Raw genomic sequence first — 19,553 nt, 5'->3', positions numbered from 1 at the left:
GTTCTGCAAGATTACCTGTGCTAGGGATGTGAGCTGCCGCTGGAGGGAGGCAAGGGACTTAGCTGACTCCTCCATAGCAACGGCAAATTGTTGGTACAGCTTGTTACTTTCTATAAGGGTGTGACCTAGGGCTCCCCCAGCCAGTCCGGCTGCCATGAAGGATGCGGTGAGGGAGATTCCTGCAATGAGGGGGAGAAATATGGCTCGTGCAGGTCTCGGTCTAGGGTCTGGGTGAATAACAGCACTAGTCCAGTTACCGGTATACCTTAGGAACTCGCCGGCAGTAAGTAGAGTTAACCGGGGAACTAATGTGACAGGAAGACACAGTAGGTTGGTAACAGAGGGGCTTGATAGGTTTTTAGATCATGTTCTATTACACGAGAAGAATATGCCTGACAGAGCCTTTAAGGTGATGTTAGGGGGCGTTGCAGTGATGTTGCAGAGGCTGGAATTAGTTCCTGAGAAACAGTAGGGAAACTTCTCTTGACTGGGGTTTAGGTATAGTGGCACGTTAGGGATAGGGGCATATGAGAGGTTTTGGTGGTTGTTAGCTTGGGCAGAGGTGGATGATCTTCATGGCAGGGGGACAGCGGTTAGCGGTGGATGCCTTAGAGTGGCACATAGAAAGCAGCCAGACAGGCTGTGAAGTCCTGTAAGGTTGGCAACTTCTAATCTTTCTTGCAATAATTTTAACCAGGAAAAAGGACATAAATCTTGTGTCAGGCGGTTTTCTTGTCGCTGGATATTTCTATGGACCCGGGGCCATACCTGCACTAGACCCCGCCACAGATAGAGGTGACTGCTAGGCCATCTGGAGGCGGAGGAGTAGTATACAGCCCCGTGTTGAGGCGTGTCCAGCGGGAGTTCCAGGGGTCTTTAACTATCCATGTATATGAAAGGTCTCTATCTTGTCTGTGATGGAAGGGCCATCTGAGATCTATCTGTTCTTCTCCACCCTACTATTGGTATTTATGGATGTTACAATAGTTATAAGGGCAGCCGGCACTTTGGTGCCACCAGTAGTGCTTACAATTGTATTCAGTCTGATCATACTCGAAGCATATTATTGGTGCCACTGGTTTGGCTACTGGGAAATCAGTAAAATTTAGTAAAATTGGGCTATTGCACCTTGAGGAGGGGCAATCTGCACTGGCCACTAATTTCCTGGGCTTATGAGGTTGCCCAGGGTGGGTTTGGTTTTCATAAAGCCAGAATCTCCAGACAAAGGGATTAGGAGCTGGCTTTATGTTTTCCTCAGCGGCCACTAGGGCGACTAATGTTAGAGTTAGACTACCTAACTGCATGTTTGCAGTGAGTTATGCTGCTGGCGCAGGGTGAGTTTTAAGGGGTTGTTCTTAGCTCTGTCCACAGTCCACATGTCCGGTGCTTCAGCCGCCGCCGCCGTGATTGGCCCCAGAAGGTCGGAGGTTGGGTCCACTGGCTTGACGTGGGTGTAGTGGATCCACGACGCAATGCCTTCTACCTTCAGGGCGGTGGGTGTGGTCAGCAGTACTTGGAGTGGTCCTTTCCACCTGGGCTGTAGGGTCTGTCGGTGTCGCTTAACCAGAACCTAGTCTCCCGGCTGGTACGGATGGGGTGTCGGTGGGGGACTGGTCGTATATAGCTCTCTCAGCTTGGGCCAGATTTCTTGGTGAATTTTCTGTAAGGCTTGTAAGGAAAATAAGAATTCAGAGACATTTTCTGTTTCAGACTTAAGCAGGTCATCTTTTAAACTAGGAACTAGGGGTGGAGGTCTGCCATACATGATTTCGTAAGGGGTGAGGCCTAGCTTGTAAGGGGTATTACGGGCCTGGAACAGAGCATAGGGGAGAAGGACTACTTAATTAGCGCCAGTCTCTATAGTCAATTTAGTTAAGGTCTCTTTTAAGGTCCGATTCATCCTTTCTACCTGTCCTGAACTCTGGGGCCTGCAAGCGGAATGTAGTTTCTAATTTGCCATAAGGATGGAAGCCAAGTCCTGACTTACTTTAGCGATGAAAGCGGGCCTATTATCTGACCTTACCTGGATGGGGAAATTTTACCTGGGGAGGATATCTTCCAGAATTTTCTTTGCTACGACTTGAGCAGTTTCTCTTTTGGTTGGGAATGCTTCAGTCCACCTTGAAAAAGTATCTACAAAGACAAGTAAGTACTGGTACCTGTACTTTCCTGGCTTTATTTCAGTAAAATCTACTTCCTAGTAGATACCGGGCCTGGTTCCCCTGAGCCTTGTTCCTGCTGCAGCTTGAGATTGGGGGTATGCGTTGTTAAGCTGGCAGACTTTGCAACTTGTCACGATACTGCTGGCCGTCTCAGCTATATGTCTGATTTTTAGCTTGGAGTGTCTGATCAGGTCTATCATCCGCCGGGCCCCCAGGTGGGTGGTTCGGTGGATGTGTTCTAACACCTGTTGTCTTAATTTTTCTGGTAGGATGGTTTGGTCATTAGTATCAGTCCACTACCTATTCTGGATTTGTTTCAGGGGAAGTTTGTCAATCTACTGGAGATCTTGTTCTGAATATTCAGGGAAATATGGCAAGTCCCGGGGGCCTGAGTCAGGGAGCTGGAGTGCAAGGAGTTGGCTGGAGCCTTCGCCACATTTCTTGCAGTTTGGTCTGCCAGAAAGTTGCCTTGAGCAGTTGGAGTAGTCAGTTTCTGATGCCCTGGGTAATGTACAATGGCTAATTTTTCTGGCCTCTATAGGGCTGTTAGCAGGGCTAGGATCTCTTGCTTGTTTTTTATCTCTTTTCTTTCAGCCGTCAGTAACCTTCACTCCATGTAAATGGCCTTATGTATATCCACCGTTGCAAAAGCATATCGGCTGTCTGTATATACTGTCAGCTTTTTCCCCGCCTCTAAGGTAAGAGCTTGGGTGAGCGCTATTAGTTCGGCCTTCTGGGCCGAGGTCCCCGGGGGCAGGGGTTCCGCCCAGATTACCTCAGTCACTGAAGTTACTGCCGCCCCAGCGTACCTCTGGCCTTGATGCATGAAGCTGCTCCTATCAGTGAACCAGACGAGGTCGGCGTCAGGAAGTGGGCGGTCCCACAGTTCTTCTCGAACTCCGTGCACCTGAGCTAGTATCTTGGTGCAGTCATGGAGTGGGGCGTCCAGGTCCGGGTTGGGCAGCAGCGAGGCAGGGTTTAAGGTCATTGGGGGCAGGAAAATTATCCTGAGAGGATTTAGTAGTACTCCTTGGTAGTGGGTGAGCCAGGCGTTACTCATCCATCGATTAGGTGGCTGTTTGAGTACACCTTCGATGGCATGTGGAGTAACGACCTGCAATTCTTGCCCCATGACAAGTTTATCAGCATCTTGCACCATCAGAGCCATGGCTGCAATCATTCGGAGACAAGGGGGCCACCCGGCAGCTACTGGGTCTAACTTCTTTGACAGGTAGGCAACTGGCCTCTGCCAGGGGCCTAAGTTCTGAGTTATTACCGCCTTGGCGACACCTTTATTTTCATCCACGTATAAGTGGAAGGGCTTGGTAACATCAGGTAGTCCTAGTGCAGGCGCGGAGAATAGGGCGGTTTTAATCTGTTGGAAGGCTAACTTGGCTTCATCTGTCCAATTAAATGGTTGTTGCCCCCGTGTTGCCTGATACAAGGGTTTAGCCAGTTCTGCGAACCTAGGTATCCATAGTCGGCAAAATCCTGCCGACCTCAGGAACTCTCTCACTTGTCGGGTGGATTGTGGCCTGGGGATCTGCAGAACAGTTTGTTTCCGGGCGTCTGTTAGCCAGCGCTGCCCTCCTTTAAGCAGGTACCCTAGATATATTACCACTGGCTTACAGATTTGAGCTTTCTTTGCCGAGGCTCGGTAGCCTAGATTCCTTAGAGCTTGTAAGAGACCCTTGGTCCTTTGGATGCAAGCTTCTTGGGTCTCAGCAGCAATCAGGAGGTCATCAACATACTGGAGTAAAATTATTTCAGGGTGTTTACGTCGGTACTTACCTAGGTCTTCATGGAGGGCCTCATCGAACAGGGTAGGAGAGTTTTTGAATCCTTGCGGCAGCCTGGTCCATGTCAGTTGGCCACTTATGCCTCTATCAGGGTCATTCTGCTTGAAGGCGAAGAGCTTTTGGCTCTGAGGGGCTAAAGGCAAACTAAAGAAAGCATCTTTCAAATCTAAAACAGTGTACTATTGATGTTTAGGGTTTAAGGTACTTAGGAGGGTATACGGGTTAGGTACAGTTGGATGTATGTCCACAACCTTCTTGTTGATTTCTCTTAAGTCTTGTACAGGTCTGTATTCTCCACTATTAGGTTTTCGTACCGGCAACAATGGAGTATTCTAGGGTGAGTGACATGGGCGTAGGACCCCTTGGTCAAGGAGCCGGCGGATATGCGGGGCAATCCCTCTCTTGGCCTCTAGGGGCATCGGGTATTGGCGTACCTGCACGGGGTCTGTCCTAGGCTTAAGTTCAATAAATAAGGCAGGATGGTGTTTTGCTAGACTTAAGCCCCCCGTTTCCGCCCACGCTTCTGGATACTGCTGGAGCCAAGTTGCTATGTCCTAGTCAGGGGCCGCTTTCTCCTGGTGGAGCCGGTACTTATCTTCTAGGTTTATAGTCAGGATGGACACGGTTCGATTATGGGGGTTGGTCACGATGGGCCCCTCAGGGAGGAAATGGATCTGTGCTCCTATTTTAGTTAGCAGGTCTCTCCCTAATAGGGGACAGGGGCTCTCAGGGATGACCAGGAAAGAATGGGTTACATTCCTGGCTCCGAGGTTTACTGTTCTTTGTGTTGTCCATGGGTATTTCTTAACTCCTGTGGCCCCTTGTACCCACGAGGATTTGGAGGATAATTTCCTGTTAGTTTTAATTAAGACCGAGTGCTGTGCTCCTGTACCGACCAAGAACTGGACTGGGGACCCCTCCACTTGCAAAGTTACCTTAGGTTCGGGGAGGGGGTCCGAACCCCGTCTTCCTTAGTCTTCGTCTTGAGTGACTAGTACGGGTGTAGACCTAGGGGGTCCGGGTCCTTGTCCTCGTGGTTTCTTTTTGGGGCAGTCTCTTAACTAGTGGCCAGCCCCCTTACAATAGGCACATTGGTCTTTGCTCAGATTATCATGCCGGGGGGGCCGCCTAGGTTGGGTGTACTCTGCCTGTAGATGCTCTTTCTGTACTACTGCTGCCAGGACCTTGGTCATTTTTTCAGTGGCCTTAAATTGCTTTTCCTCCGGAGTATCTCTGTTATTGTAAACCTGCTGGGCTATCTGAAGGAGGTCCTGAATCCGCTTTCCCTCCAAGTCTTCTAATTTCTGGAGTTTTCTCTTAATATCTGGGGCTGCCTGATTTACGAAAGAAATTACAACAGCTGCCTGACTTATTGGAGCCTCTGGATCTATGGGTGTGTACTGTCTAAAAGTTTCCATTAATCTTTCTAAGTAGGTAGCTGGGCTCTCTGTCTTTCCCTGCAGAATAGAATATACTTTAGCCAAATTAGTGGGCTTGCGAGCAGCTGCCTGGAGACCCGCCATTAGAGTCTGGTGATAAAGGTGTAGCCGTCCCCTACCTTCTGCTGTGTTGTAGTCCCACGCCAGCCTGGTCAGAGGAAAGGTTGCGTTTATGAGGTCGGGGTTGGCAGTCGGTTCACCGTCGTCCCCCGGGACCAGCTTTCTAGCTTCTATCTGTATTCTCTCTCACTCTTCCATGGTGAACAAAATTCAGAGGAGCTGCTGACAATCATCCTAAGTGGGCTGGTGGGTGAACATGACACTATCTAGTACAGCCAGTAAATCTTTGGGGTTTTCTGAAAACCGAGCACTCTAAGTTTTCCAGTTATACAGATCACTGGTGGAGAATGGCCAGTACTGGAGCCTGGGGATTCCTGTGTCATCCAGGGGTCCTATTTCCCGAAGGGGTAAAGCCACCGTGGAGTCAGGTGGCTGAGGGGGGCTAGTCTGCTAAGTGTGTCTTCGCGTCTTCCTCTCCGGCCCTTCAAAGTTACTTTCTTTCTCAGCGGGCCTGTGAGTGCTGGCCACCTCCTGTCCGCCTGCTCCTTCCTGCAGCTCAGCCAGGGGGGCTGGGGCCTGGGGCCTGGAGGGGTACGGAGGGGGTTCTGTGAACAGTGGGTCCTCGCTGTCAGGTAAAACAGGATGTGGGGGGCAGTTGGTTGCTTGGATTTTAGTGGTCGAGCAACTAGTGCCTTACAGGGTTCAGAGGCTAATTGGAAAGGGGACAGCCAAGGAGGCGGGTTCTTAACAAGGTCCTGCTATATGAAGATATATGGGATATGATCTAAGTGGCCCGCACGCCTAGGTAGGAAAATCTTGGACTTTACCTTAGTGATGACAGCAAGTCAGAAGGTCTTTTCGGGCGGCCACCCCACATCAAAGGCAGGCCATTCGGAGCGACACAGAGTAATTAGCTTTCCTTTCCTGATTTCTATACTAAGATCATGGCCTCTTGCTGTAACTTCTTTGAAATTACTCGTAAGGAGAGATAGAGGAGTGCTCTGGGTATTACTTATCCTGTAATAATTTGTAGTCTTTTCCTGTAAAGGAATGTGGGTTTGAATCCTTGTAAAGGAAATCTGATCTGACTTACTTATTAATGATATCTAATCGCAGGCGCACTTTGGCAGCCCTGGTCAGAGGCAGCTGCTGCCCGCCAAACTGGGGCAGTTCAGATCGCAAGCGCGCACCGGAAGCCTGGGTCAGAGTTAGCTGCCTGGATCACGGTCGTGCTTGGGCAGCCTAGATTAGAGACAGCTGCTGCCCGCCTAACTGGGCAGCTCAGATACGGCTGCTGCCTGCCAAACTGGGGCAGCTCAGATCAGAGACAGATGCTGCCCGCCAAACTGGGGCAGCTCAGATCAGAGACAGCTGCTGCCTGCCTAACTGGGCAGCTCAGATACGGCTGCTGCCCGCCAAACTGGGGCAGCTCAGATCAGAGACAGATGCTGCCTGCCTAACCGGGCAGCTTAGATACGGCCGCTGCCTGCCAAACTGGGGCAGCTCAGATCAGAGACAGATGCTGCCCGATCAACCGGGCAGGTCAGATCAGAGACAGATGCTGCCCGATCAACCGGGCAGCTCAGATACAGCTGCTGCCTGCCAAACTGGGGCAGCTCAGATACGGCTGCTGCCCGCCAAACTGGGGCAGCTCAGATCAGAGACAGATGCTGCCCACCAAACTGGGGCAGCTCAGATCAGAGACAGCTGCTGCCCGCCTAACTGGGCAGCTCAGATACGGCTGCTGCCTGCCAAACCGGGGCAGCTCAGATCAGAGACAGATGCTGCCCGATCAACTGGGCAGCTCAGATCAGAGACAGATGCTGCCTGCCCAACCGGGCAGCTCAGATACTGCTGCTGCCTGCCAAACTGGGGCAGCTCAGATCAGAGACAGATGCTGCCTGATCAACCGGGCAGCTCAGATCAGAGACAGATGTTGCTTGATCAACCGGGCAGCTCAGATACGGCTGCTGACTGCCAAACTGGGGCAGCTTAGATCGCAATATAGATCAGATGAGAGCCCGGGGACGTCTCCTACCGGTCTCCGCTGGCCGTCCTATAGCGCGTCCGCCAGGACTGTGCCAGCTTCAGTTTCAGACCTCGCGAGTCACAGATTCGGATTCAGAAGAGACACGGACAGACAAACGGAGACGAGCCAGCTCACTTATCAGTAGATCGATCTTAGCAGATCTGTTGACTAGGGGTCTGGTGGGCTTGGGGAATCCCGGACGAGCCCCCAGATGTTATGCCTAGACCGTTTGTTCCCCAAAGAAGACTACCAGAGTCCAGAGTCAAAGCCAAGCGGCAAGGATCTTTTCTACAAGTTCGAACCTGGTCCTTCCATTCCACCGCACACAAGAAGACCCCGAACAATGCGAGTGTTTGCTTTTTTATAGCCTGAAAGTTACAGGGGAACAAAGGAATTCTTTCGGTTCCCACTCTTTCAGTAAAACTTTGAACGGCTGTCCCCTCATCTGTCCCCTTATCGGAGACTTTCCTGGTAGTGTTTGTACTAGGCTTGTTTGTTTTAAGCCCGGGGGAAGTTTAAAAGATATATGGTGATATGTGTTAGGATAGGAGGATAAGTTGTGTTTGTACTAGGCTTGTTTGTTTTGTGCCTAGGGCTGAGGAATGTGCACGGCTCTTTTCACAACGATTGCTGAAAAGCTCACTTGAGTGTCTCTCAGGCTGACACCACTTGCCACTTAGCAGTATAATGCAACCTGGCTCTGCACTTAGCAAACCTGGCTCCAAGGGCTTTCCAAAAGATAAAACCACAATAGCCATTGCTGTCTTCTAATTATCCTATTAGCCTTGTTCAAATCATCTTATTTATATTATTTTTTAATAAAAGCAAGCTTTATTTTGCTGTCTGATGAGATAATATGCTGGCCTGAGAGTTTGGAATAAAAAATGTTATGAATATTTGTTATTAAGGAAAGTTTCTAAGCACATAGTTATTAAGAAAAGCACACATTATTAAGCAAATTTTCCAAGCAAAAGTCTTAGAATAGACATAATAATGTGAAATAACGAATGGTGACTTTAGTATTTGCCATTGTCATTGTTCCATGAAAAATGTTTTATAGAAATTTTATTTGATAGTGACAAGAATACTAAAAATGAGATCTATACTCTTAAAATTTTAAGTGTGCAATATAGTATTATTGACTGCTGGAACAATGTTTGACTGCAGTTCTCTGGAGCTAATCCACCTTGCTTACCTGAAGGTTTATGCCTGCTGATGCATAACTCCTCATTTTCCCTTCCCCTCCACCCCTGGAAACCAACACTTTACATTTTGGTCTTATGAATTTAACTACTTTAGATACCTCCTATAAATAGGATCATACAGAATTTGTCTTTCTGTAACTGGCTCATTTCACTTAACATAAGGTTCTCAAGGTTCTTCATGCTGTTACATATTATAGAATTTCCTTCCTTTTAAGGCTGCATAGTATTCCAATATATGTATATAGCATGTTTTTTTAAAAATCCATTTATCTGTTGATAGGTGCTTAGGTTGCTTCCATATCTTGGCTATGGTGAATAGCTTGCAGTGAGCAGAGCAGTGCAGATTTCAGTGCTTTGAGATCCCGATTTTAGTACTGTTAGATATATTTCCAGGAGTGGGATTGCTAGATCACAAGATAGTTCCATTTTTTAATTTGTTGAGGAACTTCCATACTGTTTTTCATAACAGCAGCAACTTTTTGCATTTTGCCAACAGGGTGCAAAGAAATTCTCTGCATGTCCTCACTAACACTTGTCTTTTGTTTTTTTAAGACCAGCTGTTCTGACAGGTGTGGGATGATATCTCATTGTGTATGACTTTGATTTGCATTTCCCTGATGATTAGTGATATTGGGCATCTTTTCATGTGCTTGTTGGCCATTTGTATGTCTTCTTCAGAGAAATGTCTACTGAAGTCCTTTGTCCATTTTTTAACTGGGTCATGTGTATGTTTGTTATTGAGTGTGGGAGTTAATTATATACTTTGGATATATAGTTATCAGTATATGGTTTGCAAATATTTTCTCCCATTTCATAGGTTGCCTTTCCACTCCATTGATTATTTCTTTTCCTGCATAGAAGCTTTTCAGTTTGATACAATACCGCTTGTCTATTTTTACTTCTATTGCCTGAAGCCTATTCATATTCTTAAAATTATTTTTTGATGAACAGAAATAGTTGCTTCATTTTACCTTTTACTCTTTATATCTTAATTTGAGTAATTTCTCTTGACCTGTCTTCAAGGTCTCTGATGCTTTTCTTTGCTCACAACATGAATTTCTTACTTCTGATGTTAAATCTACTTTGTTCTATATCTAGCATTTCTGTTTGTTGCTTCTTTTGTATTTTCATCTTGTCCCTGAAATTCCCCATGTCTTAACACATGCTGTTTGCCTTTCCTGCTAGATTATTTTATGGATCCTTAAATGCATTTCGTATGGATATCTTAAAGGCTGTACATGAGAATTCTAACATTTGTGTATCTCATGCTATTTTACATGTCATAAATGTAAACATAAATATGCATGCATTATAGACATTGATTGTAAAAAATATTGGAGACAGAGTCAGTCATATATTCCCCTAGAAAACACCACATGCTTCTTCTGTGTGGCCCCTTGATAAACTGCCATGTCAGTATGGGTATCATTTCTTCACTTTTAATTAGGTTCTGCTCACCCTGTTGGCTTCAGGTGCTTTGAGAGGGGATCCACACTTTCCCTTTAGTGGAGCTTAGGATCTGAGCATTGGTGAGACTCTAAGTCATGCTGTTTGCAGCCTGGCTGCTCACCTGTTGGGCTTTTGAAGAGAAGAGTCCTCTTTGTTTTCTATCCTACGCTGGATATGGCCATTCCAAATTTCCACCCTGGCTGGGGGACAGGGACAAATGTGTGACTGCCCATGGTGAAGGCTAGGAGTGCCTTGGAGGGGTGCATCTGAGCTTTCCTGCACCACTTCCCTCCGAACTATTTTGCACTGCCTGGTGTAGGATTCCCCACGGGGCTTTATGAAGACTGTGAGAGTGCTTTGAAGGGTTGGCTGCAGATGGGCTCTCTGGCTGGGCCTCATAAGGATGCTGATCTGTCATGCAAGCCTGCCCACATGTAGTTGTTAAAAATGCCTTTCAACATCAGCTGAATTCCTCCTCATCTCCCCATCCGTCTATAAGGGCTGAAAGCAGTTGAATGTTTCTTCTTTGTAGGAAGGTTCACCACATCCTGGATTCTAGTTCATGTATGTTTTTCTGCATCTTCAGCCTTTTTCTGGGTGGTGTGGAGGGACAGGGTTTTGCTCTGACACCCAGGACGCAGTGCAGTGATCATGGCTTACTGCAGCCTTGAACACCTGGGCTCAAAAGATCTTCCTACCTAGGCCTTCCAAGTAGCTGGGACTGCAGGCATGTTCCACCATGCCTGGCTAATTTGTTTATTTATTTGTTTGCAGAAATGGAATATTTCTATGTTGCCTAGGCTGGTCTTGAACTCATAACCTCAAGCAGTCCTCCAGCTTTGGTCCCCAAAAGTGCTGCAATTAGAGGCATAAGCCACCATGCCAGGTCAATCCTTAGCATTTTTTACGGATCTTAAAAGGCAATAATTTTAATTGGAGGTCTCAAAAATCACTATTCAGAGTATGAAGTTGTTTAGCCCCGCTAGAGAAGTTTGGTAGTTCCTTTATAATTTAAATGTAGAATTTCCATATGACCCAGTCATTCCACTCTTAGATGTGTACCACAAAGAACTGAAACAGGTGTGAATGTTCATAGCAGCATTATTCATAATATCCCTAAAGTGAAAGCAACCCAGATATGCATCAGCTGAGGAGTGGATAGATAAGATATGGCACAGCCACACATTGCAATATTGGTTGGGCATTGTTTTAGTCCAGTCTCACATTGCTATAAGGAAATACCCAAGACTGGGTAATTTGTAAAGGAAAAAGGTTTCATTTACTCACAGTTCCACATGGCTGGGGTCGCCTCAGGAATGTTACAATCATGGTGGAAGGGGAAGCGGAACATCTTACATGGTGATAGGTGAGAGAAGAGCAAGTGAAAGGGGAAGAGCACCTTATAAAACCATGAGATATTATTAGAGCTCACTATCACAAGAACAGCATAGGGGAAACTACTCTTATGATCCAATCACCTCCCACCAAGTCTCTCCCTCAACATCTGGGGATTATAACTGAAGATGAGATTTGAGTGGGGACACAAAGCCTAACCATATCAGGCATAAATGGAACAAAGTACTTTTGGTAACACTGTAGTATGTTTACACAGATATTATCAGGTGGGTGAGCCTAGAAAACATCATGCTTAGTGACAGAAGCCAGAAAAAAAGGCTACATGGTGCATGATTCCATTCATATGGAATGTCCGGAACAGGCAAATCCATAGAGAGAAAAAGCAAATTAGTGGTTCTCAGGAGCTGGCAGAGAGGAATGAGAAGTGACCAGTGACAGGCAAGGAATCTCCGTTTAGAGGTGATGAAAATGTTCTGGAATGAGATACACATGAGAGTTGTACAACATTGTGGATGTACTGAGTGTCACTGAGTTGGACACTTAAAGTGGTTTAAATGGTGAAGCTGATGTTATGTGAATTTTATCACAATTGAAAAAAAGAAACTATGAGTTTGAGGCTTAGTAGCTTCATTACCTTGTCAATGTGTGTTCACTAGTCTTTTCTGCTTTCTACATCTTAATTATTTTGAAGTCCTAATTATGGAGGGAGGTCAGGATAGGGGGATGGAGGGAAAGTAGAAAGAGGAGGCAGGTAAGCTGTAACTCTCCCTTTCTTCATGCTCCGGAACACATAGCCCTTCTTCTCAAATAACTCACAATCTGGCTGCACCTAGCTACACCAGACCCTCGGCTGATACAAAATTGCAAGTTATCTCACTGAAACCTTGGCATTATTGGAACTGCACAAAGCCTTCTTCAGCCTACAGCACAAACACTATCCTATAGAATCCCCAGCAAGTCTTTGTCTCTTTTTCAATCAGCTCCTATTTCATTGACCTGCCCATTGAACCATTGTATTCTTGCAATGTATTTTCCTACTCTCTCTAATGAATCTTCTTTTTTAAAACCTACAATTTTTTTGGTACATTCTTCTTATTCCTGCATCATGGACCACAGATAGTCGCCACTCACCCATGACAATTAGCAGTCAAAGCTGACTGCTCTTTTCACAGCCTATAACTTTAATTTTTTTTTTTTTCTGTAAACATTTTCAAGTGGCCACATGTATCTTGAGTAGACAGAGGCTAATTGTCAGCTTTTGCTTTCTGGGTTGTCCTAACAGGGTATTAGGATCCTATGGCAAAGAGCAACTGTGAGGGTAAGTGGAAATTCTTAAGAAAACCTAAGTATCACATCTAGGGTAACAAATTAAGACCCAGAGCCCATGATCAGAAGTTGGATAGAAGCAACATGAATCAGAAGCTCTGGGAGAAATGGAATGGTCCCCCAAATTAGGCACCAGCTGCAGGTGCATGAGTGAGGAGGGAGGGATGGTGCATTTATACACTGCATTCAGGCTAGTGAAACATTTATATAGTGCATTAGTGTTAGCAAATGCACATATAGGATTTTATCCCTTTTATTTTTTAACCATCTTGGGAAATGGAGAATGGGTTTGGAGGAGGCAGAGTGAAATGCATTTTACTCAGTTTGAGTTTTTGTACTCTTGTGCCTTCGTTTGTCTGTGATGTATTTTAGCCATGGGGAAGAGGCTGGCAACTTTTAGTTAAAATTTATTTTCACCTTTACTTAGACCAATTTGGTAGATAAAGCAGGCAAGCAGTTTCCTACCTTGAATGGGGGCATGAGAAGAATGTATCTGCTTTTGCTGCAGGCAACCCAGATCTGGAAACCCTGGGATTGGGAAGGGTGGTTCCACTGGGTAGAAGCATGGAGAATGTGGGCTAGGCACCATCAGGGAACATGGTGTGAGCTGATGTGGGCACCCAAACATATGGGGGCTGTCATTAAAGTGCCTATTGGCTGCTTGTAGATGTCAAGTCCACTTATATTTCTGTGGGATCTCGTGGATTGGATCCCTGAAGACTCACCAAGGATATGATGATTATGTCACTGTGGGCAAATTTTACATTGCATCCTCCTCAAGCTGGACTTTGAACCTAGAAAAACGATGTTTTAATTATGTTTTGACACATTATGTTTGTACATATTTATGGAGGATGTGAAATTTTGTTACATGCATAGAATATATAATGATTAAGTCAGGGTATTTGGGGCATCACTCACCTTGAATGTTTATCATTTCTATGTCCTGGGAAAATTTCAAGTCTTCTCTTATAGCAATTTTAATATAATATATTGTTTTTAACTATAGTCACCTTACTCTGCTATGGAACATTAGAATTTATTTCTTCTTGATAAATGTATTTTGTACCTATTAACCATCTCTTTATTGCGCTTACCCCCTACACCCTTCCTAGCTTCTGATATCTATCATTCTACTCTCTACTTCTGTGAGATAAACTTTTTTAGTTTCCACATATGACTGAGAACATGTGGTATTTGGCTTTCTGTGCCTGGCTTATTTCACTTAACATAATGACCTCTAGTCCCATCGATGCTGCTGCAAATTACAGGATTTCTTGCTTTTTTATGTCCAAATAATATTCTGTTATGTAGATAGACCATATTTCCTATATCCATTCTTCTGGTGATGGACACTTAGGTTGGTTCCATAGCTTTGCTATTGTGAATAGTGATGCAGTAGACAAGGGAGTGCAGGTGATATGGTTTCACTGTGTCCCCACCACAAATCTCATCTTGAATTGTTATCCAAATTATAATCCCCAAGTGTTGGGAAAGGGACCTCATGCAAGGTGATTGGATCATGCGGGTGGTCCCCGCATGCTGTTCTCATCATAGTGAGTGAGTTCTCACAAGATCTGATGGTATTATAAGGGGCTTCTCCTGGCTTTGTTCCACACTACTGTCTTCTGCATGTAAAGAAGCTTTCTCCTTCCCTGTCACCTTCTGTCATGATTGTGAATTTCCAGAGCCTCCCCAGCCATGTGAAAGTGTGAACCAATTAAACTTCTTTCCTTTATAAATTACCCAGTATCAGTTATTTCTTATACCAGCAAGAAAATGGACTAATGTAGCAGATCTCCCCCTGACACATTGATATATTTGGCTTTAGATAAATATTCATTAGTGGGCTTGCTGGATCATATTGTAGTTCTTGTTTTAGTTTTTTGAGAAGTCTCTATGCTGTTTTTCATACTGGCTGTACTAGTTTACATTTGCACTTATACATGTAAGCTGTTGGTCATCTAATTACCAAAGCAATTTTTACAAAGTTCCTCTACATCTTTTTAATTATACATCCTCTCAGCTGTATGCTCCAATTTATGGCCCCTGAAAAAAGGACAGCAATTATGAGATACCTTGTTCAGGGAAAGCAGCTCTGTACACAGGTTAGGGCCTCCCATTCCTGTCTTCCTGTGACAGACACCCCGGCCAATTACCTTGTCTATGAAATGCCTTTAACACAGAGGGTTAATTTAAAACTTTTTATCTCAGTTTTTTATTCCTAAGCAAACCAAAACTTAATAATAATATTTAAGTTTTTGTTTCTTTAAAAATATAAATCCTCTTATTGTGAATTACACCCACCATTCATGACATGCTTTCTGTTTTTTCCAGACCATCTGGAAAAACTTTCTGTTTTTTCCAGACCATTTCTTTTTCCTTACACAAGCAGTCATTTTATTTTAGGACAGAACTTAGCATACAAGTTTCTTCATCATATAAAATTATTTGCCTCCTGAAGGAAGCACTAAATATGGAAAGAAAAAACCAGTAACAGCCACTGCAAAAACACACTAAATTGTAAAGACCATCGACGCTATGAAAAAACTGCATCAAGAAATGGACAAAATAACCAGCTAGCAAAATAATGACAAGAACAAATTCACACATGACTATATTAACCTTAAATGTAAATGAATTAAATGCCCCAATTAAAAGATGCAAACTGGCAATTTGGATAAAGAGTCAAGACCCCTTAGGACAAGACTCATCTCATGTGCAAAGTCACACATAGGCTCAAAATAAAGGGATGGAATAATATTTACCAAACAAATGGGAAGCCAAAAAAAAAAAAAAAAGTCAGGGTTTGCACTCCTGGTCTCTGATAAAACAGACGTTAAACCAGCAAAAATCAAAAGAGACAAAGAAGTACATTGCATAATGGTAAAGGGATCAATGCAACAGGAAGATCTAACTATCCTAAATATATATGCACCCAATACAGGAACACCCAGATTCATAAAGCAAGTTCTTAGAGACCTGCAAAGAGACTTAGACCCCCAGACAATAACAGTGGGAGACTTTAATACCCCACCAATATTAGACAGATCAACAAGAGAGAAAATTAACAAGGATATTCAGGACTTAAACTCAACTCTGGACCAAGCGGAACTAATAGACATCTACAAAACTCTCTAACCCAAATGAACCGAATATACATTCTTCTCAGCACCACACTGCATTTATCTAAAATCAATCACATAATTTATGGAAGTAAAACACTCCTCAGCAAATGCAAAAGAACAGAAATCATCCTTACCAGTCTCTCAGACCACAGAGCAATCAAATTAGAACTCAGGATTAAGAAACTCACTCAAAACCACACATATACATGGAAACTGAACAACCTGCCCCTGAATGACTACTGAGTAAATAGCAAAAATAAGACAGAAATAAAGAAGTTCTTTGAAACCAATAAGAACTAAGACACAAAGTAAAAGAATCTCTGGGACACAGATAAAGCACAATACTAATTGCCCACAAGAGAAAGTGAGAAAGATCTGAAATTGACACCCTAACATAGCAATTAAGGAACTAGAGAAGCAAGAGCAAACAAATTCAAAAGTTAGCAGAAGACAAGAAATAACTAAGATCAGAGCAGAGCCGAAGGTGATAGAGACATGTAAAATCCTTCAAAAAATCAGTGAATCCAGGAGCTGTTTTTTTAAAAAGATTAATGAAACAGACTGCTAGTCAGACAAATAAAGAAGAAAAGAGAGAAGAATCAAATAGACACAATAAAAAAGGACAAAAGGATATCACCACTGATCCCAAAGATATACAAACTACCTTCAGAGAATACTATAAATACCTCTACACAAATACACTAGAAAATCTAGAAGAGATGGATAAATTCCTGGACACATACCACCCACACCCCCAAGACTAAACCAGGAAGAAGTCAAATCCCTGAATAGACCAATAACAATTTAGGAAATTGAGGCAGTAATTAATACCTTACCAACAAAAAAAGCCCAGGACCAGATGGATTCACAACCGAAGTCTGCCAGAGGTACAAAGTGGAGAAGATACCATTCCTTCTGAGAAAGAAGAGAGACTCATCCCTAACTCATTTTATGAGGCCAGCATCATGCTAATACCAAAGCCTGGCAGAGACACAAGAACAAAAAAGAAAATTGCAGGCCAATATTCCTGACATCAATGCAAAAATCCTTAGTAAAATATGGGCAAACTGAATCCAGAAGCATATCAAAATCTTATCCACCACGATCAAGTCCGCTTCATCCCTGGGATGCAAGGCTGGTTCAACATACAGAAATCGATAAACATAATCCATCACATAAACAGAATCAATGACAAAAACCATATGATTGTCTCAATAGATGCAGAAAACAGAAAACGCCTTTGACAAAATTCAACACATTTTATGCCAAAAACTCTCAATAAACTAGGTAATGATGAAACGTATCTCAAAACAATAAGAGCTGTTTATGACAAACCCACAGCCAATATCACAGTAAATGGGCAAAAGTGGGAAGCATTCCCTTTGAAAACTGCCACAAGACAAGGATGCCCTTTCTTACCACTCCCATTCAACATGGTACTGGAAGTTCAGGCCAGGACAATCAGGCAAGAGAAAGGTATAAAATGTATTCAAATAAGAAGAGAGGAAGTCAATTTGTCTCTCTTTGTAGACGACATGATTGTATATTTAGAAAACCCCTTCATCTTGGACAAAATCTCTTTAAGCAGATAAGCAACTTCAGCACAGTCTCACGATACAAAATCAATGTGCAAAAGTCACAAGCGTTTCTATATACCAATAATAGAAAAAGAGAGGGCCAAGTCATAAGTGAACTCCCATTCACAATTGCTGCAAAAAGAATAGAATACCTAGGAACACATCTTACAAGGGAGGAGAAGGACCTCTTCAAGGAAAACTATTAACCACTGCTCAAGAAAATAAGAGAGGACACAAACAAATGGAAAAACCTTCCATGCTCATGGATAGGAAGAATCAATATGGTGAAAATGGCCATAATGCCCAAAGTAATTTATAGATTCAATGCTATCACCATCAATCTAGTGTTAACTTTCTTCACAGAACTAGAAAAAATTACTCTAAATTTCACATGGAACCGAAAAAGAGTTTGTGTAGCCAAGACATTCCTAAGCAAAAAGAACAAAGCTGGAGGCATCATGCTACCTGACTTCAAACTGTGCTACAATGCTACAGTAACCAAAACAGCATTGTTCTGGTACCAAATCAGATATACAGACACAGACCTCAGACCTCAGAAATAACATCTCACATCTACAACTATCTGATCTTTGATGAACCTGACAAAAACAAGCAAGGGGGAAAGCATTCCCTATTTAATAAATGGTGTTGGGAAAACAGTCTAGCCATAAGCAGAAAACTGAAACTGAACCCCTTTCTTACACGTTACACAAAAATTAACTCAAGACGGATTAAAGATTTAAATATAAGACCTAAAACTATAAAAACCCTTGAGGAAAACCTAGGCAATACCATTCATGACTTAGGCATGGGAAAAGACTTCATGATTAAAACACCAAAAGCAATGCCAAGAAAAGTCAAAATAGACAGATGGGATCTAATTAAACTAAAGAGCTTCTGCACAGAAAAAGAAACTATCATCACAGTAAAGAAGCAACCTACAGAATGGAATAATTTTTGCAATCTATTGATCTGACAAAGGGTTAATACCCAGAATCTAGGAGGAATTTAAACAGATATACTAAGAAAAAAACAAACAACCCCATGAAAAGGTGGGGAAAGGATATGAACAGACACTTCTCAAAAGAAGACATTTATACAGCCAAGAAACATATGAAAAAAAGCTCATGATCACTGTCCTTAGAGAAATGCAAATCACAATCACAGTGAGATAACATCTCATGCCAGTTAGAATGGTGATCATTAAAAAGGTAGGAAACAACAGATACTGGAGAGCATGTGAAGAAGTAGGAATGCTTTTATACTGTTTGTGGAACCATAAATTAGTTCAACCATGGTGGAAGACAGCGTGGTGATTCCTTAGGGAGGCAGAACCAGAAATACTGTTTGACCCAGCAATCCTATTACTGGTTATACATCCAAAGGATTATAAATCATTCTACTATAAAGACATGTGCACACATAGTATTTATTGAAGCCCTATTCACAATAGCAAAGACGAGGAACCAACACAAATACCCATCAATGACAGACTGGATAAAGAAAAGTGGCACATATGCAGCATGGAACTAATCAGCCACCAAAAAGGATGAGTTCGTGTCTTTTGTAGATACATAGATGAAGCTGGAAACCATCATTCTCAGCAAACTAACACAGGAACAGAGAACAAAACACTGCATATTCTCTCTCACACGTGGGAGTTGAACCATGAGAACACATGGACACAGAGAGGGCAATATCAAACACTGGGGCCTCTTGGCAGGTGGGGGGCTACGGGAGGGATAGCATTAGAAGAAATACCTAATGTAGATAGATGACTGGTTGATGGGTGCAGCAAACCACCATGGGATGTGTATACATATGTAACAAACCTGCACGTTCTGCACATGTACCCCAGAACTTAAAGTATTGAAAAAATACAATAATAATAATAATAGTCCCAGGAAAAAATTATTTCTCTTTAAGCTTTCTTACCACAAAAAAAAAAACCTCTTTATTTTTATAACTTTCTTTATATCTTTTTTTATTTTCTGGTTCCTTTCACCTTATTTCATATAAAACC

This window comes from Pan paniscus, chromosome Y (assembly GCF_029289425.2).
Source record: "Pan paniscus chromosome Y, NHGRI_mPanPan1-v2.0_pri, whole genome shotgun sequence".
Taxonomy (NCBI): domain Eukaryota; kingdom Metazoa; phylum Chordata; class Mammalia; order Primates; family Hominidae; genus Pan; species Pan paniscus.
This window is presented reverse-complemented; position numbering follows the sequence as displayed.